Source organism: Saccopteryx leptura, chromosome 1 (assembly GCF_036850995.1).
Source record: "Saccopteryx leptura isolate mSacLep1 chromosome 1, mSacLep1_pri_phased_curated, whole genome shotgun sequence".
NCBI classification, from domain to species: Eukaryota; Metazoa; Chordata; class Mammalia; order Chiroptera; family Emballonuridae; genus Saccopteryx; species Saccopteryx leptura.
Genome location: NC_089503.1, coordinates 268584761 through 268590760, shown reverse-complemented (window position 1 = coordinate 268590760; position 6000 = coordinate 268584761). Strand labels below are relative to the sequence as shown.

General features: G+C 55.9%; 1 protein-coding gene across 2 annotated transcripts in view; it reads left to right on the top strand.

The window, feature by feature from the left end:
• The first annotated feature begins 813 nt into the window (after positions 1-813).
• The window catches only part of CERS4 (ceramide synthase 4), a 30863-nt gene continuing 25676 nt past the window's right edge, over positions 814-6000 (top strand). Inside the window, exon 1 of one of the 2 annotated variants that reach the window (XM_066352386.1) lies at positions 814-959. The gene's annotated coding sequence lies outside the window, so the exon portion shown is untranslated. Of the gene's footprint in view, positions 960-1033; positions 1462-6000 lie in introns of those variants that run through there. The other variant, XM_066352393.1, reaches the window with a different exon arrangement.

The following is a 6000-nucleotide window of genomic DNA, read 5'->3' as shown; positions in this document are numbered from 1 at the left end:
GCTCCACCTTCCATGCTGCCTGATCCGTGCACCCCACCAAACTGCAGACTTATTCCCCCCACCACAACCTTCTTAAATTTATCCTGACTTGTTATGTGTCCTAACATGTGGTCTATCCTAGAAAGTGTTCCATGTGCACTTGAAAAGAATATGTATTTTCTGCCAATATGGATTGAAATGCTCTGAAGGTATTGATTAAACCCATCTGATCTAGTGTGTCATTTAAGGCTGCTGTTTACTTGTTGATTTTCTGTCTGTAAATTCTGTCCCTTGATGGATGTCAATAGGGAGTTAAAATCTCCTACTATGACTCCAAATCACAGACCTTGGCCAGCTGCGCCCTACGCCTCCCAGCCTCCAGAATGGCCCCTAAAGCCCCCAATTTTGCGGTTGGCTTCTGAGCGAAACCATGAATGGGGCGGCATGGCCTCGGAGTTGGGACACGTCCCTGAGGTCCAAGGCGATGTCCGGGCCTCTTCGGGAACGCCCAACCTAGCCAAGCGCCACAGCAGATGTGCAGGTCAGAGCCAGGTCAGAAGAGAGGACTCCGGAGGGCGCCGGGTGGGACGTGTAGCGGACGGAGAAACGGAAATCAGACTGAGCGCACCATGTCCACCCTGTGTTCGGAGCGGAGCGATAGGTAGAAGCAAGATATCTGCTTCTGGATCCCAGTAGAGCGAGCCCCGGCGGGGGGCGGGGCCAGCGGCGGGGACCGGAGCGGCCTACCGCCGAGAAGGAGCGGAGCGCAGGGCCGCCGGGACCCCGCGTCTGGCCGGACCTGCCCCTAGGCCCGCCTCCAGGCCCAGCCCCCGCCCCGCCCCAGCCTTTTTCCAGGCCCGCGGCTGACTCCGTGCTGGAACGAGTCTGCCAGCCCGCGCTCGCTGCGTGCGTTTCCGTTACGGCGCGCGGCCGCCAGCCCAGACGCCCACCCGGCGCACTCGCGCGCCCCCGCTGCCCAGGTAAGCGAGCTTCCTGAGCCCACAACGCCGCCCACAACGCCATCCTCGCGGCCAGCTCCGGCCCCTCCTCCGCAGCCATGGAGGCCCCGGCCCAGTCCCTGGACGCAGCTGCTGTGTCCCCCGTCCCCCGACCCCTGACGGCATCTCGGGGCTTCCTATCGGGTCCCAGGCCCAGGCTGCGTCCCCGGAGGGCCCCGGCGCCGCGCGCCTAGGACGGGCGGCCAAGCGGGGGCGAGGGACTGGGGTCAAGCCTGGCACCGGGAAGCAGGGTGATCTGGGTGCGTGAATGCGGGGAACGCGACGGGAATGTCGGCCCGTCACCTGCAAATCCATACGGAGCGCTCATTCGGCGCCGCCGGCGTGCTAAAGCTGGGGATGCAGACGGGGTCCCAGCCGCGGAGCTCGCAGCCGGGCCTCGTGGACGGCTAGGAACCGCATAATCATAAACCGATCATTCTAGCCCGTGCTACGTGTGGGGATAACAACGCATCCAGGCAAAGGGGTAAGTTAAGTCAGGGCAGGCTTCTCGGAGAAATTGTCATCCGGGCCTGAGTGGCCAGCCAGCAGGGAGGGCTTTTCAGGCCCAGAAAACAGCAAGATTCTGAAGCAGGGCCCAGCCGGGTGTGTTTGCAGAGCAAAAAAAAAAAAAGGCCAGCGTGGCTGAAGCGCAGGGATTGGAGGTTGGGAGAGGTTGCGGACCTCGAAGGTAGATGGCGACGAGTGTGCGGTTTCCATTCTCAAGCCTGTGGGGACCATCGAAGGCTTAGAACAAAGTGCGTGAGGGACTCCCATTGCATTTCAGAATATCCAGCAGCTGCTGAGGGCAGAACAGATGGGAGGAGGCTGCTGCTGTGCACCTGTCAGGGCTGATGGAAACTAAGTGAATTGGGGGTTCATTTTGGCAGAACATAATTTTTATTTCCTTCCTGCTCAGAAGTGGGCATGAAGGAAAATACCCAGAGGAGATTGTTGGCACGGGCAGCTGGGAGTGTGGAGGAGCCTTTCATCTGGGATGGAGAAACAGAGAGAAACATGTCTGGAGGTGGAGCTGTGAGATGCTACCTGATGGGGGAGCCCAGGCAAGGTCCCAAGCTGCAGGATCTGTTGCATGAGGCCACCCGAGTTAAAAATTTTGGAGCATGGGTCTGTATTTGAAACCCCTGGCAGGCCCTGGCCGGTTGGCTCAGCGGTAGAGCGTCGGCCTAGCGTGCGGAGGACCCGGGTTCGATTCCCGGCCAGGGCACATAGGAGAAGCGTCCATTTGCTTCTCCACCCCTCCGCCGCGCTTTCCTCTCTGTCTCTCTCTTCCCCTCCCGCAGCCAAGGCTCCATTGGAGCAAAGATGGCCCGGGCGCTGGGCATGGCTCTGTGGCCTCTGCCTCAGGCGCTAGAGTGGCTCTGGTCGCAATATGGCGACGCCCAGGATGGGCAGAGCATCGCCCCCTGGGGGGCAGAGCACCGCCCCTGGTGGGCGTGCCGGGTGGATCCCGGTCGGGCGCATGCGGGAGTCTGTCTGACTGTCTCTCCCTGTTTCCAGCTTCAGAAAAATGAAAAAAAAAAAAAAAGAAAAAAAAAAAAAAAAAAAAAAAAAGAAACCCCTGGCATCCCCAGAATCATCTCAGTTCTCTTCCAAGAGCAGCTGCTGCGAACATACCAGTGAGCCTGGACCCTCCCTCAGCACACCTGAGTCCCCACGGGCCTAGCCAGGTGGCAGGGATGAGGCTGTCAGGACCTTCCTTGCCTGCTCTCCCAGCTCACCTACTCCCAGCAAAGATGTTTTGAGGGGAGAGGGAAGTGTCAGTGGAAATAAGCTGAGAGTCTTGGGTCTTGAACTGGACTTTTGGCTCCAGGGAAAGTTTTCTGAGCTTCAGTTTGCCCATCTGTAAAATGAGTCAGAGTTCCTATCCCTGAGAGTGTTGGGGTCAAATGAAGCCTTGGCTAGGAAAGGGCTTGGCCATCTCAGTGGCAGCCTGATGTCTGGGGGTATGGGGAGGGCTCTGGTGCTGATGGGAGTTCACAACCCCATTAGCCTCCATTTCTTGTTCTGAGAAATGGGAGTGAGGTGGTTAACTACACCCACCTCCAGACCCAGGCCCATTTGCAGACTGAGCGAGTCAGACATGCAAATTGTTTGGTTGACCCAGTGCCTGACATGGAGTGAACACTGGCACAGGAGCTGCTGGGGTGGCTGTAGATGGTGGGGGGAGCAGGCCTGGGTTCACTCCTCCCACCTCCCACTACCCCTAGGACACCCACAGGAAAGCTGGCATGGGGGTGAGAGGCACAGTCTTCTCTTATCTGGACAGTGCAGGCTGTCCCCTTTCCGGCTGTGGGGCTGTGGCTGTCTAGAGGTTGCCACTGACCAAGTCCTGCCAGTTTGAGTTCAGTGCCCTCAGGATAGTGACATCACCTTCTACTACTGTGCTTCAGTTTCTTCCTTACAAAATGGGAATAATAGCAACCATCACCTCAGAGGAGAGCACAGTACCTAGCTGCTAATAAGCACGGGGTAAAACAGGCTGCCTGGGGGGAGGGAGCCAGGGGAATGACCTGGTTCAGCCTCGGGAGGGGTCAGAAATGCTTCTTGGAGGAGGTGGCTGTTGGATTCATTAGAAAGGATGATTAAGAGTTAATGGGCAGAGCCTGACCAGGTGGTGGTGCAGTGGGTAGAGCGTCGGACTGGGATGTGGAGGACTCAGGTTCGAGACTCCGAGGTCACCAGCTTGAGCGCGGGCTCATCTGGTTTGAGCAAGGCTCACAGGCTTGAGCCCAAGGTCACTGGCTCGAGCAAGGGGCCACTCAGTCTGCTGTAGCCCCTCAGTCAAGACACATATGAGAACTAAATCAATGAACAACTAAGTAACCACAACGAAGAATTGATGTTTCTCATATCTCTCCCTTCCTGTCTGTCTGTCCCTATCTGTCCCTCTCTCTGACTCTCTCTGTCTCTGACACACACACACATACACACACACACACAAAAAGAGTTAATGGGCAGAGACCAGAGCTAACAGGTGGGGAGAAACTGCAAGGTACATAGGAGTTACTTCATTCATAAGCCAGCATGGAGTCAGGCACAATTGTACTAGTCTAGATCAATGTGGGACTGGACCAGGTGGAGGCGTGAATGTGTGAGAAATGGGTGGATCTTGAATCGATTTGCAGCTGGGTGGGTTGCAGAAGCTGCTGATTGTGAAGCAGGTTCAGGTGCAAGTCAGCAACCTTTCTAGCATCTAGAAACTGTGGTGCCACTGGAGGTTCAGGTAGAGGTGAGGTGAGACTAGGCGCAGGGCAGGCTTTGGAACAGCAAACCTGGAGCTTGGGAGACATACCCACCTTGGGTGGGAGGGTGGAGTTTGGAGAGAGGGTGGAAGAAACCAGGAGTTGGTGACAAGTCAGAAGCCAAGGGAGCAAGGGCTTCATAAAAGAGGAGGTCAACTTCAGCCATGTTTCTGAATCCCCTGCTTCTAATCCTGCCCTTTCTGCCTCCCCATCACCACCCACAGCCTTTCAGAATAGGCTGTCCATTGCCACCCTTGAATCTGCACCTCAGACCCAACCTGGCTCTGACGGCAGTAGCAAAGAGGAGGCTTTTCTCTTCCCTCAGTATTGACTTTATACCTTTGTTAATGTAATGCCCTCACACCAGCTCCCCACACTGAACCAGCAGGAGTTTGGCTTTCTCCCCACCCCTCCTAGGCTTTCAAAACCATGAGCTTTAGCCTCCCCCACCCCCGTCCCATGACTTTGTATCTAAGGAGGGGTGAAGCCCCTGCCAGCCTTGCCATCATCAGGACCCCCTCTGCCCAGCTTCACCTTCCTTCCACCTGTGCCTGTCATTCATTCAGCACATATTTAGGAAGTAGCTACTCTCAGAGACAGTGGGGAACAGCAGTGAACAAAATGAACCCCCCTCCTCCCATGGAGTTGATGTTCTCAAGGGAGAGGAGCAGGAAGGTGATAAGGTGATGAAACCTAAAGGATGAGAAGGAGCCAGCCAGATTGGGAATAGGCGGGCTTTTGGAGGAAGAGCATTCAGGCAGAGGGACCAGCATGTGCAAAGGTCCTGAGGCAGGACCGGGCCTGGCATGTTGGAGGTAGAATAAGGGGCTGGTGTGGCTGGAGCAGATTGAGTGAGGAGGGAGAGTGAGAGAGGTGCAAGATAAAGAGGCTAAAGCTCTTCAGGCCCCTAGTGCAACAACAGCAGACCATGGGAAGGTGCTTGCTCCAGGACTGCTTTATGGTTTGCAGAGAAGGCATGATGGCTTTGGTACTTTATCCTGTGTGCACTGGTCATTCTGCTCTAAAGTCCTAGAACTCTGAAGGCTGGCAGGAGGAGGGAAGATCACCCCTTTCTCCTGTACTTGGTGGGGCTAGGCTGACCTGGGAGACACCCTAAAGGGGCTAGAGGGAGTTGAAGGAAGAAGCCAGAGAAACGGCAATGATGAGAGACATGGGGTTGGGGAGGGCACAGTGACATTGGTGTCTGGGCTGCAGGCCAGGCAAGTCAGACAGGACGCAGAGTTGGGTAAGTTAGGATGTCCTTAGAAAGGTGATAAGAGCCCTAAGGGACACAGATTGCATAGAAGGTCGTGGCTGGGCCTTCAGGACAAGCAGCAAAATCCTAGCAGGTGTGTTTTAAGGATAGCCCTGCCATCAGCCCACTGTCACTCCCTGTCCAGGTTGAGGACAAAGTCTTGGTCACTCTTTACATACCACCACTGACCCAGATGAGCCCCAAACCTTTCTGGCTTTGGAGGCTTTAGATACTTGAACCCTGGAACCTTAATCAGAGGTTCTGCTGAGTCATGATTGGAACCCCCCCCCCCCCTCAAATCACCCTCCAAAATAGGGATGGTTGCACCTAAGGGCAACTCCTTTAGATCCTGGCTCAGCTATGGCAGTATCCTGGCAGGTGCCATGGGACCACAGTTGGAGCAAGAGAGTCAGGCCGAACTATTGGGAGATGGCAGAGGACAAGGACCTTGCGTGACAGGAGAGAGCAAGCAAGACAAGTTCTGAAAATGTCTGCCTCTGGGTCT